Source organism: Leopardus geoffroyi, chromosome D2, assembly GCF_018350155.1.
Source record: "Leopardus geoffroyi isolate Oge1 chromosome D2, O.geoffroyi_Oge1_pat1.0, whole genome shotgun sequence".
NCBI classification, from domain to species: Eukaryota; Metazoa; Chordata; class Mammalia; order Carnivora; family Felidae; genus Leopardus; species Leopardus geoffroyi.
In genome coordinates this window covers 58,882,988-58,904,395 of record NC_059334.1, presented here as the reverse complement: position 1 = coordinate 58,904,395, position 21,408 = coordinate 58,882,988, and the positions used below count along the sequence as shown (strand labels likewise).

Genomic DNA, 21,408 nt, shown 5'->3' with positions numbered 1-21,408 from the left:
AGCAATGCTAAGGAGTTTAGAGTTTATCCTGAAGGCAGCACAGAGGCATTACAGATTTTAAGCAGAGGTGTGGTGTGATCAGATTCACAATTTAAACAGATCACTTAGGCTCTCTGGGAAAGGATTAGAGGAGCAAGACCGGACGGGCAGGTAGACCTGATGGGAGACTGTCACAGTCATGCAGGCATGGCTGCACGGTGGTCTTGACCAGGACTGTGGCAAGGGAGACAGAGAAAGTGCCAGACTAGAGCAGTGTTAGGGCTGTAGAAGCAATAGAAATCCATTACAGAATAAATCTTGTCCTTCCTTCCACCTGACAGCCCTTCAGGTCTCTATGGAGAATCATGTCTGAATGCACTTGGAAAAAAAAAAAACAAACATCAAGAAAACAGCAGGGTCTCCTGTTCTAAGCCTTATTTAAGGAAGCCATGCTGCCCCTCTGGTTTAGTGATGGAAAAGAGAGATGTTAACAGTCCTAAATTGTGGTCACTGGAGTTTGAATCGCCTATGGAGTAAAATGAGCATGCTGAAATCATTGCAAAGGTCATTTGAGAGGGTCTGCTAGTAAAAATGTAAGAGAGCAGCTGCCTCCCAGCACAGATGAGGCATGAGAACAAAGGGATGCCTCTCCAGACCTGTCCCTGCAGTCGGCTTTACAAAGCTCCTGTTCTGGCAGGGTATCCAGAGCACAGTGGGCACTGTGGCAATAAGGCCACTTCTCAAGAACAGGATACAGGTAATCTAAAAGAATGATAGTCACTAAAGATTCTCTCAGCTCTAATGTTGTTCACAAGCAACGAGAAAAGAATGCAAAAGTCACCTTCCAATCTCCACTTGTGCCCTAGCTGCTGGAGAACAGTTGGGTTAGAATTCGGACAGCCCCTCAGGTTCTTCAGGTCTCTCGATCCAATCACCAGAGGAGACAGAGGCGGAATAGTGTGATAGGGCTGAACATTCTTGGTTCCTGAATCCCTGGGTCAGGAACCAATCCCCATGAGAGCTATGGGCGCTGGGAGCATTCCCAAGTCTAGGTCCTCTCTGGAAAGCCAGGTAAGTCATGTGGTACCTTAAGGATCAAGGACCAAACCAGTTTAGCCAGAGAAAACTTAACTGTAGAGACAAAACTAACATGAATGAAACAATCTTAGAATAACACAAAACAGATTACAACCATGTACCGGATTATACAAAACCAACAAGATATAGGGGCACCTGAGTGGCTCAATCGGTTAAGCGTCTGACTTCAGCTCAGGTCATGATCTCATGGTCCGTGAGTTCGAGCCCCATGTCAGGCTCTGGGCTGACAGCTCAGAACATGGAGCCTGCTTCAGATTCTGTCTCCCACTCCCTCTGCTCCTCCCCCACTCACACTCTGTCTCTCTCTCTCTCTCTGTCTCAAAAATAAACATTAAAAAAAAACCCAACAAGATTTAGAGTCAGAAAAGGTAAGTGTAGGTCAGAGTTACAGGGAAAGAGGTGGTTTTGATAAAAGGTAGAATTAAAAAATACTTTCATGGGGCTCCTGGGTGGCTCAGTCAGTTGAGCGTCCGACTTCAGCTCAGGTCACGATCTCACGGTTCGTGAGTTCGAGCCCCGCGTCAGGCTCTGGGCTGATGGCTCAGAGCCTGGAGCCTGCTTCCGATTCTGTGTCTCCCTCTCTCTCTGCCCCTCCCCCATTCATGCTCTGTCTCTCTCTGTCTCAAAAATAAATAAACATTAAAAAAAATTTAAAAAAATACTTTCATAAAAGCCAGTACCAGTCAAATCACACTAATTTTATAAAATTTAGAAAAATAGTTCTAATCCCATTACCCAGAGAATATGACATTTTGATGTATACATCATCCAGTATTTTCTCTATGCATTTTTGGTTAATATTTAAAATTCAAGTCACACTGTAACCAGCTTCTTTCCCATAATAGTATATGGTGCCCATCTTTCCATGCTAAATCTTGCATCACCTGAATGGAAATAGCTATACAACATTCCATTATATGAATGTACAAGAGCTTATTCTGTCAGTCGCTTGTTGCACATTTGTAATAATTTATTATCAAGAGCATTGCTGTGGGTATGAAGAATCCGAAGGACAAAAAGGAGAGCAGGGTAGGTGTGCCGAGAAGGTTCTGAGTGGGGAGACGGTTTGGCACCACCTCTCTGCGGACACTGCAGAGATCCAGGCTAGAGATCTGAGGCTGGGGCAGGGGAGGCTGGCCTGGGGAGAATGTCAGAAGTTGGATTCTTAGAAGTCGTCTTGCTCAGCATACCTCCTCGAGTCCAACTTCACTCTGCAGCATCCCTGACAGGGGGCTCCCCATCCCTACTCCTGTGTCTGGGAGCTCATCTCTGCTGGAGGCCATTCGTGACATTGCTGCCAAGTTCATTGCTGTTCGAAAGTTCATTCTTCATGGTCTCCTGCTTCCATTCTAGGATCATGTCACTGCCCTGCTTCAGTTGCCAAATTCCTCACCATGGCCGACAGGGCTTTACAGAATTTGGCTCCCACCTCTCTCTTTAACACAAATATTCCACACAAACATGAGGCATTCAAAACAAATACGTATTTTCTTGAGAATCTAAAATATTCCTCCTGTTGTCTCCATTCGTTGATTTAGGAGGCTTGGTAAACAATAGTCTGTTGAAACTATCAGAAATTTCACACGATTGATGTTGGGACTGGATGTGCAGTATTTTGTGACTTCCTGCCACCTGTGACCGGTACGTAGAGAACAAGTACTGTGTGTGCTGCACACAATAATATTCCCTACATCGTCAGACGTCCAGAAACACAACCTTTACCCCACCACCCCTGCAACCCACATTCACACACTAAAAACAGAGGAGAAGAATTCTTTGTATTGAGGCACCAAGGTTTCCCTGCAGTTTCCACCTATGATCTCCGTTTGCCTGCTGGAGCAGCAAAGAATCAGCCTAATCCTTCTTCTCTCTGACAGCCCTTCACCAATATGAAGACAGCTGTCGTGTCACTCAGGGAGGGTCAGATTATGGGGAGCCTGAAAGCCAGGCAGAGGTGTCTAGACTTGACTTGGCTAATGAGGAGCTCTTGTGGTTCATAAGCAGGGAGGGAGATGACTAAAGTCATGTCTGAGGACAACTCCACCAACAGCCCAGACACAGGACAACCTGGAGGGGGAGCAAGCTAGACAAAGGCACTCCAGCCAAGGGGCTGTCACAGCTAGAAAAGAGGAACCTGAGAAAGGTAGTTACAAGAAGATGAAAGGGACTTGGTGGTTTAGACATTCGAGTGGGAATGCACCTGTAAGTTGTCTTGCACTCATCTGGCTGTGTCTCGTCTTCCTACACTAGGGGGTCTATAGAGCTGTGCCTTTTTGGTATCATTTCCTGCACTGTGCTTGATAACCACCTGCTGACAGTAGAATGGTTGTGATCAGACACTGAGGTTTGCCTGGGAAAATGGTGCTGGGGTTAGGAATGAGCCATTTCACTGCACAAACATGTACTAAGCAGGTAGGGGCCCTGGGGTAGATGCTGGGATTATGGGATGGTCAGGTTTTTTGTGACAATGTGGCAAGGTTATAGTCTCCAGCTTTTCAGTCAAATACTAATCTAGACATTGCTGTGTAGGTATTTTGTAGATATGATTAAAGTCTATCATCAGTTTATCTTAAGTAAGGAAGATTATCCAAAATAGTCTGGGTGGGCCTCACTCAATTAGTTAAAAGGCCTTAGGAAAAGAACTGAAGTTTTCCTGAAGAAGAAATTCCAGCTGTGACCTGGAGCTTCAGCCTGTTCCCAAGAGTGTACGTGTATGAATATGTACGTACATATGTATGTAGATGTGTATATGTGTGTATGTAACATGGATTCAAAATTATTATCTGATTCACAGTTCATATGCAAATTTCGCCAACTGTTCCAATAATGTCCTATTTCATAGCTATTTTTTCTTCCCTGATCCAGTGTCCAACCCAAGATCACACGTTGCTCTTACTGTTTATTCACATCTCTTTAGTCTTCTTTAATCTAGATCAGGTCCTCAGCCTTTTAGGAATCTCATGAACTAGATTTTTTTTTCTTTAGATTACAAGTCAGTCATTCTGTAGAATGGGCTTCAATTTGATTTGCGTGATGGTTCCCCACAATTAGATGCAGGCTCTGCATTTTTGGCAGATGCACCACCAAAATGATACTGAGTCCTTCTCAGGACACCACATCAGGGAGCACATGAGGTCAGTTTGTCTCCTTATTGGTATGGTTGTGTTCACCAGGTGAACCCACTGTAAAATTACTAATTTCACTTTGTAACTGATAAGTAATTTGGAGAGAGGTGCTTTCCATTTATGTAAATATCCTGTTCTTCATCGAACTTCCAAGTTTTAGCATCCACTGATGATTCTTGTCTCTGTCAATTATTACTATAATGGTTGCATAATGATTATATTCTAACTTCATCATTCTTCCTACATTTATCAGTTGATATTCTTCTATAAGGGAGAGTTCTCCCTTCTTATTTATTTATTTACATTAGTAAGAGCTCATAGATTTTTTAAAGTTTTTTTTTTTAATTCCAGTATATGAACATACAGCGTTATATCAGTTTCAAGAGTACAAAATAGTGATTCGCCAATTCTGTACATTACTCAGTGCTCATCATGGTAAGTGTACTCTTAATTCCCTTTACCTATTTCACCCATCACCCCACCATCTCCCCTCCGGTAACCATCAGTTTTTACTCTCTAGTTTAGAGTCTGTTTTTTGGTTTCTCTCTCTCTCTCTCTCTCTCTCTTTTCCTTTGTTCATTTGTTTTGTTTCTTAAATTTGACATATGAGTGAAATCATATGGTATTTGTCTTTCTCTGACTGATTGGTTTTGCTTAGCATTATACTGTCTAGCTCCATCCACATTGTTGCAAATGGCAAGATTTCATTCTTTTTATGGCTGAATAATATTCCATTGTATACATACGCTACATCTTCTTTATCCATTCATCTATCAGTGGATACTTGGGCTACTTCCATAATTTGGCCATTGTAAATAATGCTGCTATAAACATATGGGTGCATGTATCCCCCTGAATTAGTGTTTTTACATTTTTTGGGTAAATACCTAGTAGTGTGATTACTGGATTATAGAGTAGTTCTAGCTTTAACCTTCTGAAGAACCTCCATACTGTTTTCCAGAACGGCTGCACCAGTTTGCATTCCCACCAACAGCGCACAAGGTTTCCTTTTTCTTCAAATCCTCACCAACACGTGTTATTTCTTGTGTTTTCTATTTTAGCCATTCTGACAGGTGTGAGGTGATATTTCATTGTGGTTTTGATTTGCATTTCCCTGATGATGAATGACATTGGGTGTCTTTTCATGTGTCTGTTGGCCTATGGGTCTTCTTTGGAGAATGTCTGTTCATATATTCTGCCCATTTTATTTTTAAATTTTTTTTTTCAACGTTTATTTATTTTGGGGACAGAGAGAGACAGAGCATGAACGGGGGAGGGGCAGAGAGAGAGGGAGACACAGAATCCGAAACAGGCTCCAGGCTCTGAGCCATCAGCCCAGAGCCCGACGCGGGGCTCGAACTCACGGACCGCGAGGTCGTGACCTGGCTGAAGTCGGACGCTTAACCGACTGCGCCACCCAGGCGCCCCTATTCTGCCCATTTTAAACATTAGATTGTGTTTTGGGTGTTGAGTTGTATAAGTTCTTTATATATTCTGGACACTGTAAGTTCATAGGTTCTTATTTTATTCTATGAAAATGCTGTGGTAATATTACCATTGTTATTTATTTTAATGTTCAGATTGCCCAGATTTGACCAGTGAAGCCCCTTCTGATTCCTCTGTCCTTTTGACATATTGCCACTATCTTTTTAGCACTCCCTTGATTTCTGGAACAACATGATATTCTAAGTTCATCTTGTACTTTGCCTCTCTGAGTCCTGAAACCAGCCATTTCTCCAAGGAGCCCTGTTTCCTTTTAGTGCATAATGGTATTTAGAAAGCAAGATCTGGATGCCAGGTGTGCTCAGTGCTACTGGGTGTCCACGTCTAAGCCTTTTAGCAGATGGAACTAAGAAATATAAATCAATATTTATATCTTAATTTATTTCTATATCTGTACACACACACGCAACCATGAACTCATACAGATACCTCCAGTTCTAATTCAACACCACAAGATTCATTTTAGTCTTCCTTCTCTTTACATCTGTAACTCTCTTCTCTAACAGCAAGAACTGGCTCCCATTACCCACAGTATATTTATTCATTTGCTCAATTCTCCAGCACACAAAAAGCATTTTAGGTTTGCTAACCCATGCTACCATAGGAAAAACTCCTTCAACTAGAATTTAATTAGTTTTTGTTTGTTTACTCTCCCTGCAGTGTGGTAATGTTATTTATTTGAAATAGAATTAGGCTCATTAGTTTCCATTTGTATTCTATTTTTAGGTTGTTTTGAGGTGTTTTTTTTTCCCCTTTCCTCATCTTTGTTAATTTTTTTTTAAGAGGAAAAGTATTCTTTACCTAGGGCCTGTGGGTTTGTGGATGGGCTTCATGGGGTCTGTAAACCCTCTGGGTTTTATGCAAACTATTGGATATGCGTGCACCTTTCTGGGGACAGAATCCATACTTTTGAAATATTGTCAAAGTGGTCTTTAACCCAAAAAGTTTAGGGAAGTGAGAAAGAAGACCAGAAATCCAGAGGCCCTCTTTAGAAGCCTGACACCATGGGGGGGGGGGGGGGCGCGCAGGAGGGGAGGGGGAGTTCCACCGGATTGTAAGACTCTCCAGAGAAGACAAGTTCCTATTTATCTTATATCAGTGCCAAGTGCCAAGCACACACACAAACGCCAAGTGAACAGAAACCAAAGGAGAGAAGAGAAACTTGGGAGCTAATCTGCACATGGAGCTCAGGAGTGCTCTTTCCCGGGTAAGCCTAGAACCAAACCAGAGTACGGGGAGGTGGGTGGGAGAGGGGGAGACACAGCCTGGGCATCTGTCTATAGGTATACACAGAAAAATAAACTAGGAGGAAAATGTAAGCCTGCTGAAGAGACACTGACCCAGGGCTCTGACATACTCCTTGCATGGCTTTCTTTTGGCTTCAAGGTCCCTGCCAAAATAGAAAATAAGAGCAATTATACCTGAGTAAGATAGCTGTGAGTCATGCAGGGTTTACCCCTTGCAGGCATCAGGTGAAAGCTTTCCCTGGGTGTGGTGGGAGGCACGGACTCACCTCGGCATCAGACCTAAGATGTTTCGTGGAAGGGTGGTGTCACTCCTTAAGGAATTTCTGCTGCTAAAAAGGGGCCTAGAATGTAGATGATGAATTGAAAGCCTCATGGTCAAGGACAGCCTCCTCGGATGTGTACAGCACATCCCACTAAGTGCCAGCCAGGAATCCAAAAGAAACCAAAGACCTAGTCCCTGCCACGTGGCTCAAAGAACGTTTAGAAAGCTATGGGCAGGAAAAAGCAAAATTGTAGAATGAAAACTGAGCCCATATAAACTGAGTGGTCTGTGGGTTGGGTAAACCACAGGAAGCTTCCCAAAGGAAGGAGCTGATGTGGACTGTGAAGGGTTGAGACTGAGGAAAGGTGAGAGAAAAGAAAAGGGTATTCTACACAGCGGTGAGAGCTCAAGGGATACGCAGAGGTATGGGGGAGAGATGGCTGATCCTGACAGCAGAAAAGGGGGGTTGCTTCAGAGACCAATATGGAGGATGCTGAGGTCATATGCCCATAAAGGACACTGTTTTTCAAGAGAAACAATGAGACGATTATGATGTTTGAGGAAGAGACTGGAGCTGAATTGGGGAGTGGCCAGATATAAGGAGGATGGCAGGGGGATTACTAAAGTCACCTGGAGGGGAGTTATCTGCCTGGGATGGAACAGATGGCATGTCACCAGGATAATAAAAATGAAAATAAGGGGGGGGGGGCGCCTGGGTGGCTCAGTCAGTTAAGCGTCCGACTTTGGCTCAGGTCATGATCTCGCAGTTCATGGGTTCGAGCCCTGCATCGCGCTCTGTGCTGACAGCTCAGAGCCTGGAGCCTGTTTCAGATTCTGTGTCTCCCTCTCTCTCTGACCCTTCCCTGTTCATGTGCTTTCTCTCTCTGTGTCTCAAAACTAAATAAATGGTAAAAAAAAAAAAAAAAAAAAAAATGAAAATAAGGGGCGCCTATCCAGGCTAGGTCAGTTGAGCATCCAACTCTTGATTTCAGCTCAAGTCATGATCTCATGATTTGTGAGATCAAACCCCTTGTCAGGCTCTGACTGACAGCACGTCACCTACTTGGGATTCTCTCTCTCCCTCTCTCTGCCCTTCCCTGGCGTGCGCTCTCTCTCTCTCTCTCAAAATAAATAAACATTTTTTTAAAATGAAAATAAAAAATCACATTTTATATGGCTCTGTGGTGTAGGATCACATTTGCACATACAGAATCCTTATGAGCAACAATGAGAATTATTTATGATGCTTCATTGAACATCTATTATGTGCTAGTCATTGAGTTAACTGCATGGGGGAGTCTCACAACCGCTGTGTGAGGGAAGCCATGTATTTCCTACCACTTGATACCATGTGTTGTAAATTTGCTTAAATGTGAATCTCATAAGTACCCCGTGTATCGGGTGTGGCAGGAATTATCCCCATTTTATAGAAGAAAAAACAAATGCTAAAAAAAGTTAAGGCCCTTGCTTATGGCCACATAGCCAAGGGATGTCAGCCAGTTCTTTGGACTCTTATTTTGGGGATCCTTATACCTTATTTTCTCCCTTGTTTGTTTTCTCCTCTTGTTTGTTTGTTTTATTTATTTTTTGAGACAGAGAGAGACAGAGCATGAGCAGGGGAGGGGCAGAGAGAGAGGGAGACACAGAATCTGAAACAGGCTCCAGGCTCTGAGCTGTCAGCACACAGCCCGACGCAGGGCTCGAACTCACGGACCATGAGATCATGACCTGAGCTGAAGTCGGACGCTCAACCGACTGAGCCACCCTGGCGCCCCTCACATACCCATTGTTAACAGAACCCTCCAGCGTAAAACACCACTTTGGCCGTGATCTGCAGCCCACTTCATTTAAACACACCAAATTCCTAGCACTGATATACCAAAGGTCAGTAATGCAGCTCATTCAAGGGTCACTCAGCTGAGTCCAGCCTGCCTGGACAAAGAACCCAAGGAACAGAAGTAGAGGTGAGGGCAAGAGGCCCAGGCCTCCGGGTCACCTCCCCATCTTTCAGAAGACATAAACACTCTCCAGTTCCCCTACCCCTGACTCAGAGAAGTGGGGGGAGACACATTCAATCTGCATTACATCAGGTTGCACAGGACAGAGTGAGGGCAAGTTCTCAAGGTCGCCATTATTTTTTCATGCTAGGGCTGGGTCTTAGGAACGCAAACAAAATGCTGCCAGTTGCTTGGAATTAGAACAAGCAAGGTGGAAGTACCTGGGGAGACACTTTCCTAGGCTTGTACTGCACGTGCCCCTGCCAGCCACTCAGAACCTACTGCCACTCCCCAGTTGCCTCCTGCCATCATCCAATTATGGCCATGCAAGCACCGAGTTCTTCCACTTGAAGCGTTCTTCCCTTTTCCCTTCAAATCCCCTTTTCCAGCTACTTGTTTCAATGTTTCTAATCCACACAAATACATGGGGCAATTATGAACCGAGATGGTTTTTGCTGGGTTCACCTTTGGAACATGTGAACTTAAGGTATATTTTACATCTGGCTAAATCCTGAGATTTCTGCTTTATCTTCTGTCTGTCTCTCCTGACTTTAAGGCTGCGTTGCACAAGTCACAGAGATGGTCACAACACAACACTGAGGGTGGGGGTGGGATGAGTCCAAGGCCCACATGAGGCTCCAGAGAGGGCTGAGGGGAGACCCCACGTGCAGAAGCCGGAAGACAGCCAGTGCCTAGGTGGGAAGCAAGTAGGCTGTTTTTTAGCTCCAGGTGAATATCAGGCACTATATCTGTTCTTATCAAGTTAATGGTTTGACATGTTTTCCATCTGATCACAAGACAGTAAAACAGGCCCCAGAGCAAGGGATTAGACTCAAGGGTTAACTCTGCTTGCCTGTCTCACAGGTGTTCCAAGATGATGGCTGTGTCCCTCCTGGGGACACTGCATATCCCATGGGTAATAGCAGCAGCTCTAAATACGAAATCCTTCATGCAGCATTTTCTTTGCTAAAGATTTCATTCCACAAAATTTATTGAGCACTTCCTATATGCCAGGCATCTGGAATGTGGGCATTGTCAATGAACAACTTATAATTTTGTACTTATTACATGCTAGGCCCTGTTCATTCTCACAGCAGTCCTGTGAGTTGGCTATAAAAATGCCCCCACTTCACAGATAAGAAACCAAGGCTCAGGAAAGATAAGGAACATACCTGAACTCACACAGCAAGTATGTGACAGAACCAGCATTGCAACCCAGGATTCCAAAGGCTGTGTAGCTCACCCCTAACCACCCCCCACCCCCTGCCCACCACAGGACTCCTGACAGGTGAGAGGCAGTCCTGCCTCCAGAAACCACGTCCCAGCGGGGAGACTGAAATGTAGACAAATCATGAAATTTAAGGTGCTCCTGGCTCTGGCATGAAAAGTTTTCTTTTTCTTTCTGCCTATTCCTGAGGTGGTGCTCATGGGTAGGACCCCAGGGACCATTAGAAATGTCAAGTTTAATTCTTGTCTTTCTGTGCTCACTTCTTTGTTACTCACGGGGTCAAGAGATCAGTGAGGAGGGTCCTTTTGTTCCCATTTGATAGGCCAGGACTGTTACATCCACTGCCATGCTTAAACCCACGCTGCTGCACTTGGCCATTCCCTCTGCATTGAATGTGCTTCCCAGATGCCACCCGGCTCACTCTCTCCCTTCTTCCTGGCCTCTGCTCCAGGGTCACCTCCCTGGAGAGGTCTTCCTCTAACTCCTTATCTAAAATAGCTTCCTGGGGACACCTGGCTGGCTCAGAGCATGTGATTCTTGATCTTGGGGTTGTGAGTTTGAGTCCCACGTTGGGGGTAGTGACTACAATAAACAAACAAACAAATAAAATAGCCTCCTCTACCCCTTTATGCCTTTTACTCAGCTGTATTTCTCTTATTGAACTCATCAGTCTGAAGTTTTATTATACACTTACCTGCTTATTGTCTGTCTCCCCACATGAAGGCTGGACTTATTTCTGTTTTGGTCACTGTTCTACCCCCAGCACCTAGGACAGGATCTGGAACACAATAGATAATAAATAATTTGTTGAGCAAGTGAATCAACTTAAACCTTACACAATCCTGCAAGAAAAGCATTGCCAACGTCATGAACCTCATCACCATTTTAACAATAAGGGAACAGGAGTATAAGTTACACGGCAGGTCAAGTCACACAGGACATGCCTGTGAGTCTGGATGTATGCCCAGGCCCCACTCATTCCCACACCACCCTCCTGGCCCAACATTGGCTCTCTTCTCCTCCCTTGACTCAGTCCATTGTTCTGTGGTCCAGGGACTGTTACCTGATCACAGAAGGAAAGAAACCCAACACCACCCAGGAGAGCCATTTACAATCCCTGGGCAGGGAGAGTGGCAACCTCTGAGAAGCACAGCACAGCCTCACTGTCACCACCTCCCTTCTCTCTGCCACCTAGTGTCCATCCAGGGCAGTGTGGTGGCTCACGCTCCGGTCGGCCTCCAGACAGCAAGTGGCTCAACCTCCCTTATGCTGCAAGGGACACTCTCTCCCTCTTGGCCTTTCCCTGGGAGGCCTGCAGGAAGGCACCCACACTCCTGTCTCCACACACCCCACGTTGAGTGAAAGAATCCATCTCACTGATGTGTGGACATGCACCCCTATCGTGGGCAGCAGGCTGCTCCCAGCACTGCAAAGGTGGAGACACAGGGAGAGACCCACCTTTGGGTTCCTTGTATTAAGGCAGAGGCCACCCGAGGGAGGGGAAGTGAGGGCAGGACCACAGGTTTGTGTGTGAGGCAGGGGTGCTGCTCTAGAACTTAAACAAACAAACAAACAAACGCAAGGTCTCAGAGAGGGAAGAAATGTAAAAAGCAGCTGGGAGGTCTGGGTTTGTGTCACCTCTCATAAGCTGTGTGATGTGACATTAGGGAAGTTACTTCCTTTTTCTAATGGGGATAATAAAAGAATACCAGCTCAGAGTACTTTTACAGAGTAAGAATAAATCCACTAATAAGTGAATGCATCTTAGAAACTCAAAGTATCTATAAACCCAGAGATGTGCTACATGTATATTTTCTTATTAAAAAGGGAAAATGACTCATTATAAAAAATATAACCAATACAATCAATATATAAAAAGTATCAAGAAGAAAATAAAATCATCTATAATTTCACTACTCATGATCGCTGTTAAAATTTCATATATCCCTTTCGATCTCTTATCCAAAGCCCATGTATGCAGATATATATTATATATGCCCATGCCCCCTCACCACAAGATAACACTGCACAGACTACACCCCAGGGCTTCTTAGAATTTTCATCATTAATTTCATTAGAGTAGTAACCTCAGTCTACACTGGAACTTTATCATTGTTCCAGCTAGGTAAGAAGTTTTAGAAACTTATTGTTAGTAATTCCTCACCTTTAGCTTAATAAACACACAGTTCTTGGGGCGCCTGGGTGGCGCAGTCGGTTAAGCGTCCGACTTCAGCCAGGTCATGATCTCGCGGTCCGTGGGTTCGAGCCCCGCGTCGGGCTCTGGGCTGATGGCTCAGAGCCTGGAGCCTGTTTCCGATTCTGTGTCTCCCTCTCTCTCTGCCCCTCCCCCGTTCATGATCTGTCTCTCTCTGTCCCAAAAATAAATAAACGTTGAAAAAAAATAAATAAATAAACACACAGTTCTCTGCAACATGGTACACTGGGAAGACCATTACACCAGGAATCAGGAGATCTGAACTCTTGCCTGGGTGTGCCAGTAAAGAACAGTGTCTACTCTGGCAAGAAGCCTCTGTGTCTCAGTTTCCCCACCAGTGAAATGAAGGTAAAAATCTATGTCCTAAAGATCAGATGAGATCACAGAGGGGAAAGTGCTTAGAAAATGCATGAAGCACCCCCATATGGGAGGTCCTGTTTATACCCATTTCCACACATGGAAGTACAGCCAGTATTCCTGCATTAATCCCAATCCCCTTTGACAAGTCCTGACAGCCAAAGGCAAAGGCAAACTTGAGAGAGTCTGCTAGTCTCTAAGATGCTAATGTACCATTCCCTTGGCCTCCAGCACCTATCAACAAGCCATTCCCATCTAGATCAGAGCTATGTGCCCCAAAGTGGTTGGCTGTTACCCCAAGAGGTGAGGAACACTGGTGTGCTTCCCAGTCCCAGAGTGTCATCCTTCAGGAGCCAGAGCATCCTATCTGAAGTCTTAGGGACTGGGCTCAGGAACCTGCATGGTTAACAGTGCCCCTGCCCACCAAAGACCTGGACACCCCCACCACCGCGATTCAGATGCAATCATAAAGTCAGAACTGACTGCTCAACCTCGCAGTTGGGAAGACTGAGGATCAAGGTTACAAAGCCATGAGTTGCCAAGTTGGGGCCACAGGACCAGAACTCAAATTTCTTTCTCAATCTTTCTCTACTTCTTTCTCCTTCTTTCTGTCTTCCCTCCCTCCTTCCCATCCCCCTTTCTTCTTTTCTCTTTTTATTTTGAGAAAATAGACTTTTCTCACCACATACAGTTTGGCACTGGGGTTCCCATTCACTGGGCAGTTCTGTTCCATATGGTTATAGAATTCAGATTTCTTGTTTACAAATAACGTTCTAGTTTTTTTTTCTTTTAAAGTCATAACTCTTTTAAAAATCAGTAACAAGGAGGGGCACCCGGGTGGCTCAGTTGGCTGGGCGTCCAACTCTTGATTTCAGTTCAGATCATGATCCCAGGGTCATGAGATTGAGCCCCACACTGGGCTCTATGCTGAGTGTGGAGCTTGCTTAATATTCTCTCTCTCTTCCTCTCTCTCCTTCTCTGCCCCTCCCTCACTTGAGCATGCTCTCTCTCTAAAAAAAATATATATTTATTTTATTAAAAATTTTTTTTAACATTTATTTTTGATAGAGAGAGAGAGACAAAGAGTGTGAGCGGGGGAGGGCAGAGAGAGAGGGGGACACAGGATCTGAAGCAGGCTCCAGGCTCTGAGCTGTCAGCACAGAGCCTGATGCAGGGCTCAAACCCATAAACCGTGAGATCATGACCTGAATCAAAGTCGGACACTCAACTGAGATGTCCCAAAAAATATATATTTAAAAATCAATAACAAGGAAAGATGGTTTGACACATAGCAATGAATGACCATACTTTTCATCTGCCAGTGGGAGCTAAGATATGGGAAGAGGAAAGCAGTGATGTGGGAATGAATAGAAAGAGTCATTCATTTATTCATGCATGCATGCATTCATTTATTCATCAACATCACTAAACGTCTAGTAGGTAACTGGTGCTGGGAATTCAACAGCTTTCATTCCAAGTCAGCTCACGTCACAGCACCACCGTCTAAAAAATGAAACAGAGGACTCAGTGAGTAAGCCCTGGGGCAAAAGGGGCCAAAGCAGCTTCGAGGGAAAGAGAACACGTCCTAAGCCCAGCTTTGTTCTGTAATGTGACCACCCCTCTTGGCTTCCGTCTTCTTGGAGGAGCAGAATCTATGGTGCAACAGTCACATACGGTGTTTTTATTCCCAGACGGGTCACATCCTTGGCTCAAGAACAGAATCCAGGGTGGGGAAGGAAGGGGACTTCCTCTCTCCCAGAGCATCAGTGCCTGGTATGCTGGGAACGCCAGGGAGTTGATACGTGGCATCCCCTGGACAGATCAGCAGGCTTAGCAGACCACGCAGAGCCAATAAACACCATCTCCCTGGATTTTAATAAGGGTTTGAATGGGTTCACACACTTAAGTAGTCCTTGAGAAACTTAGAAAAGATGACTGAGTCTAAAAGTTTTATTAAGCAGGATGTTGGGCAAACTAGGGGTTTAGTACCCCCCAAAATCATTTTTGCCATTAATTTGCTGTGCCCCACGTGGTCTCCTGGTCATTGTTGTCTTCTTCCTCCTCCGTCTCTCTCCTGATCTCGGTGACCCTTCAAAATTGTATGACGTCTGTCAAGAGGCATATGCAGCTTTGAGCAGGGCTTTGAACTGGGACTTATATAAAGCTGGGGTCAAGGGAGGTATAACTGAATGATCTCAGCGAACAGAGGCCACTTTATGTTCCAACCTTAATGTTGAAAACATAAAACCATTCTTGGGGCGCCTGGGTGGCGCAGTCGGTTAAGCGTCCGACTTCAGCCAGGTCACGATCTCGCGGTCCGGGAGTTCGAGCCCCGCATCGGGCTCTGTGCTGACGGCTCAGAGCCTGGAGCCCGTTTCCGATTCTGTGTCTCCCTCTCTCTCTGCCCCTCCCCCGTTCATGCTCTGTCTCTCTCTGTCCCAAAAATAAATAAACGTTGAAAAAAAAAAAATTAAAAAAAAAAAAAAAAAAAAAAAAAAAACCATTCTTAAATATATGATGCTGAGTGTATGGAGAACAGAACTTCCTTCTGAAAATAAACTTTGTTTTCCACATTATACCCTGTCATGGAAGTGTGGTCCGGGCAGAGGGGAAAGCACTGCAAAGGGAGATAAGGGAGCCAAAATTGACCCCAGTGGGGTCAGAGTGGGGAAAAGTCGGAGGCACCAGCCCACAGGCACGAGGGGACTGGGACTGAGGAAATTGCTCAGGGCTTGTCTCCCTCCTCAGTCAGCCCAGAAACTGACAACTATCCACCTGTAAGACACAGAAAACAATGCAGAACACGAGAGCTTTCAATCTTTACAGCCACCATTACTATGTGTCTCCTAAATGCAGAGCACTGTGCCAAGAGATTTCTCACTTTCTTCCTCTGTATTTTCTCTCCCTTGGTTTCCTCAATAATTGAGTGAGGAAGGCATGACTCCCTACTTTACAGATGATCCTTCAGCCATCGTTATGCAGCGAGGATGAGATTCAAACTCAGACACCAAGCCCCCCAACACTCAAAAGTCTATACCTTTTTTTTAAAGCCACGTCATAGGGAAGATGAATGTAAGTATCTATGCCTGTGATGGCATGAGTATTTCTCATGGTTTCCCCACATATATCTTTGTCTTTTTTTTTTTTTAACATTTATTTATTTTTGGGACAGAGAGAGACAGAGCATGAATGGGGGAGGGGCAGAGAGAGAGGGAGACACAGAATCTGAAGCAGGCTCCAGGCTCTGAGCCATCAGCCCAGAGCCCGACGTGGGGCTCGAACTCACGGACCTTGAGATCGTGACCTGAGCTGAAGTCGGACGCTCAACCGACTGAGCCACCCAGGTGCCCCTATATCTTTGTCTTTGAAAAATTACTTACTTTTTTAAAAAACCATACAAGTCGTACATAGTTAATACATTCTTATAAAGCCAAACAATTCAGAGTAGGATGAAAAGTAAGACATCTCCTTGACATTCCCTATAATTAAAGAATAAATGTAACCAAAGCATATTGGGGGAAAAAAACTTTAAGAGAAAAGAAACAAAATCTAGAGTCCTACCACTTTAATGGAGTAACTGGGAGTAATCCAGAATATTACTTTTTTCTACATATGGGGTGTTTTGTTGTGTGAAATACACTCAATGTATTTTGCATCCTGCTTTCCTCCTGTTATGTCTTGGGCATTTCTATGTCATCTGTCTGGTCTTCTTATTCCTCAGAGTTAATGACTGAGTAACATGGAACTGAGAGCCACAGTTTGCTTAACCATCCTCCTGTGGGTGAGCATTTAGATTGTTTCTAATTATTTGCTATCATCAAGTGTTCTGTGATTAAAATCTCCATGCATTTTTTTTTTCTTTCTCTAGTTTGGATTATTTCCCTAGCATTCCCAGAAAGTAGAATTACTGGGTCAAAGGGTGTGAACATTCTTAAGGCTCTTGATCCATAGCGCCAAATTGTTTTCCAAAAGGATTGAACCAATTTTCACTATTTGGAAGCTTGCTAGTTTCTCTGTGTGAGAAGTTCCGGGGAAAGACTTTGTTTAAGGCTTCTTATTCTGCTTAACTGAAATCACTACACTTTAATTTTGCTGTATCATACGGCCCCTTTCAAAGTCTGTTGACAGTGTTTGACCATCTGATTACTGGGTGGAAGATTTATACTGGTCTCCCTGTCTCCAGGCTCTTCCTGCCTTCAATCTGTTTTGCATACTTCAGCCAGATTCATTCTTTTGGAAACATCACTTGCCTTGTGCCGCTGCCCCCTCTCAGTAGCTCTTCAGGACTCTCTGTTTCCTCTGGGATCAAGTCCAAACTACTCTACTGGGCCTTGAAGACCCTCCATAATAGGGACCCACCCCACCCCCTTCCCAGCTCAATCTGATCTCTTACCACCTTCAGCAGGAGCCTGCAGCCACTTCCCATCTAGTCCCCAGTTATGCTCCATCAGCTCTTCCCTCCCACCTGGAGTGCTTCTCCCCTCCCGGAGTCCAAATCCTCCTCTGCTTTCAGGGTACTTTAGTCCCACCGAGTCAGTTGAGAATTCTTCAAGAAGAGCCATGGAAAGTGGGGAAAGACCTAGAGTCAGGAATGCACAAAGAAGGGGAAGCAGAGGAGGGAGAGCAGTGGGGATGCCATGCATGTGTGTCAACGGGGCCAGGATGACACAGTGGCCCCCACGTTAAAGGCATGAATGGATCTGGCAACAGAGATCAGAACCCAGGCAAAATTTGTCGTGCTATGGATAACATTTAGGCTGTTTCTAATGGCCTAAAAAAGGAATCTGTGAGGGAGCAGGGTTGTGGGCTGGTGCTAATAAAATGGTGATGACAATAATAATTATAGTATATTAGTTAGGATTAGCTTCACTTAGAGAAACTAAGACCTAAAAATAATGGTTTAAATATGAGAAAAATTAATTTCTACTTTATGAAAAGAAATCCTCAGGAAGTCCAGAGCTGGAATGGCAGCTCCTTACTCATCAAGGACCCAAGCTCTTTAGCTCTCTGCAATCCCACCCTCGGAGTGCGACCCTCCTCCTCATGCTCCAAAATAGCAGTTGCGGCACAAGCCATCATGTCCAGAGTCTAGACCAGTAATAGGCAGAAGGATGACAAAGGGCATCTCCTCTATATAGGGAGACTTCCTGGGAATGCTTCTGCTCAGAACTCATTGGTCTAGTCACATGGCTGCACCTACCTGCAAAGAAGTCTGCATGTCCAGATGAAAATCAAGGTTATGTTACTAAAAGAAAGAGAATAGGTATGGGGGCACACAGGTAGCAGTCTGTGCTACTATTTATAGAAGCACTGTGGTAAAAAATTTATACTATTATCTCTTTTAATTTTTACACTGATTCTATGAGCAAGTACATGGTGGAAAGGAGAATAAACCTGGACTGTGTCTGAGTCCACAACCTGGATGAGCTTTTTTTTTTTTTTTTTTTTTTTTTTTCCTTTTTGGGTTTCATGGAGACTTATTTTTCATGATATAAAGTATAACAAAATAATTGGTAAATATCTTTTTTTTTTTTTGGCTTGGCCAAACACACACACACAGAGTTCACCTTTACAAGACTGAGTCTTATAACCTCCCCATATAGAACTCTCTGGAGTCCTTCCTTTAGTTATGTGTTTAGTTATATTTTTTAGCATATTGTAGGTATTATTTGTGAACTGTATATAAGATTTTCTCCATAGGTTGTAAAACACAGCAGTTCTCAATAAACACTATTGAAATGATGTACAAAAGGGAAACAATAGCAACATATTTTTGAGGACATTCAAGGTAAATAGTTCCCACGAATGAGAGGTTAACTACCAGTTGTGAATGTGAAGGAGGGTAAGAGAGATGAAATTCCTTCTCCTTCAGTTTGTATTGTTTTGGATTGTTACTCCAGTGTTCCTGTAAAACAAATGAATGGAAAGACTGCCAGATACAGAGGCTGGGCAGGTTTGCTAACGCTGATTTTGTGATTAATTGGTATCCATGACACTAGGAAGCATGAACCCTTGGAGTTGGACGAGTATCCTGGCTCTGGTTGGGAAGGCAAGGTGAGGGCAGGGCTGGATGGTGGGGGCGGGGGGCATATTTGATTACAAAAGGAAAGCTATTTGGCAAAAGAGTTTCATACTGATAGGGAATGCTCACAGAGAAGGAAGAGAGAGCCTAGGGCCGAGACTAGTTTAAAAAAATACAGTGGACATGGAAGCAGGGTGGGTGGAGGGGCCAGTTCAGGGTTTCAGTATTTGCAGGTAAGGCAGTTTCAGCTTTGTACCAGGGGCTATCCTTAGTTTCTCCCAAGGCCGAATTACACTCAACGAGCACAGCTGAAGAATGATCAGGCCCAGTAAGTGTCAACATCTTGTCTTTGTGCACTGCCTTCTGTGGCTTTGTGAGCCTGAGTTGTCTGCATGCTGCAATAAAGGGGCTTTTGCATTCTGGACGAATGACTAAGCCTGGGTGTTGCCGAGGAGGAGAGCCAGAGAAAACCACAGGGAAAGGCTAGTTCCTAGAATTTAGGCAGCTGGAGATCAAGGACAAGGTCAGTTTTGCTCTGTGCTATATCCCTGTACCAACCTCAGTGCCTGGTCCATGCTTCCCTCTGCCCTTACCCAGGGAAGTTTTGGTGAATGAGTGAAAGAATGAATGAATGGATAAATGAATGATGGTGGCCCCAAAGTCACAAGCTAAGAAGGATCCATAAGCACCCTCCCTCTGGCGCTTTAAGATGACCAGTTGGGAATGTCAGGAAACATTTTGTAGGAGGCCCTACTTCATTACATGGGCAGGCAACTGCCAGTCAAAGCCAGGGGCTCGGTACAACAATGTGGTGGGTCTCCGGTGTAGGGTCTAGGGCCTCAAAAGGCAGAGACTGAGAAATCATTGAGATAGGATAAGGCAAAGACTTTGTACTTTGTGTCTCTTTTTGCCCTCTTCCTACCATATAGTAACCCCTTACAAGCCTCAGGCATCATCCTAAATACTATACATGTATTATCTCATTTAATCTCCCTGTATTCCACAGAAGTCAACATTCACATCCTCATTTTCCAGATGAAAAAAGACTGGAACTTGAAGAGGGTTAAGTAACCTGTTCAAGGTATGACAGCTCTTAACATGGGAAAGCAACAAGCAACCCCCACTGTCCCTGACCCCAAAGCCCTCATCTTAACCACTTCACTTCCTGCCTCTATCTGCTCCACGCTGTTCCCCATGTTCTTGCTTACTTACCCAATCAGTTTGCAAAACACATTTTGTTTATCTAAAAAACATTTTATGTTGAAATATTTTCAGATATCAACAGATATGCTGCAAAAACAATATGAAGAATCCCCATGTACTCCCCATCCACATGCCCCAAATGTTGGCCTTTTACTGCCAGGAGTAAATATTAATTACATTTTCTGACTGCCTTTTTATATTCCCTTGGGCTTAAATTTTCATTCCCTTTTTGAGGATGGCAGACACTTTCCAAGGGTGATGAGAAGGAGCAGAGTGGCAGCTGGCTGGTGGGCAGCAGGCTCCACCGACCATGTGTCAACCCTGAGCCCCTGGAACAGATGTGCCGACTCCCAGCATTCCCCCAAAGGACAAGAGGGTCATCCAGTGACTTGCCTAATGGGGAGGCTTCTGAGGAATGTCCCAGACTGCAGGCTTGAAAGATTCCTCAGCTACAAAAGATGTCTAAACAAGGGAAACATTAGTGATGACAGCCCCTCAGAATAATTCCGCCTCTTACTCCCTTGCACTGTCAATTCAGGGCAGAAAGACTTAATATGAACCTTCTACTCATCAGGACTGAATTTTAAGTACTGGGGTGAATGAGAAGACCGTCCATGATGCTGCCCTCTATCAACAGGCAAGCAAGACAGTTGACTAGAAAAGACAAGGGAGCCTTGGTAGGAATTTCCCTGCTAGTAGTCAACCAGGGACCCTCAGTTGGAGAAAAATCTCACAACTATTTTGGAAACAAAATTAGAGGCTGGGAGGTTGGGGGAGGGAGGCAGGAGAAGATGGGGCAAGTTCTTGCTTGAAAACAAGATGATCCAGCTCTGTTTCCTGCCTAATGCTGGTGGTCTTTGGAAGGGGAGGAGGGGAGCTCAGGGGGAAGGGGGCCCTTTGGGTGTGGCCCCAGAAGCCAGGGGGCCAGAACACGGCAGTTCCAAAGGTGGAACTGACTAGCATTGCAGGTAGAGCCCCAGTTCAGCCCCCAAGCAAATCTACAAACTTTAAAAGGAAAAGGGGATTTGGCTAATGCTTCTGGGACAATATTCGCATGCAGAGTAGAGGCGAGAGCCAGTGGAGAGGGTGGAAGAGGCTCCACTAACCACCCCCACTCCCCAGTATCATTCATTGTCCCTCTAAGCCTTCTTGGCCTTTTTTTCTTGCATGTT

The 21,408-nt window shown here is 44.7% G+C and overlaps 1 long non-coding RNA gene across 1 annotated transcript in view; it reads right to left on the bottom strand.

Annotated features, from left to right (window-relative positions):
- Positions 1-2,025: 2,025 nt before the first annotated feature.
- The window catches only part of LOC123576935, a 56,756-nt gene continuing 37,373 nt past the window's right edge, over positions 2,026-21,408 (bottom strand). The window contains exons 2-3 of the long non-coding RNA XR_006701645.1: positions 11,134-11,217; positions 2,026-2,709 (exon numbers count right to left, since the gene is read on the bottom strand). This is a non-coding gene — a long non-coding RNA (uncharacterized LOC123576935). The remainder of the gene's footprint in view (positions 2,710-11,133; positions 11,218-21,408) is intronic.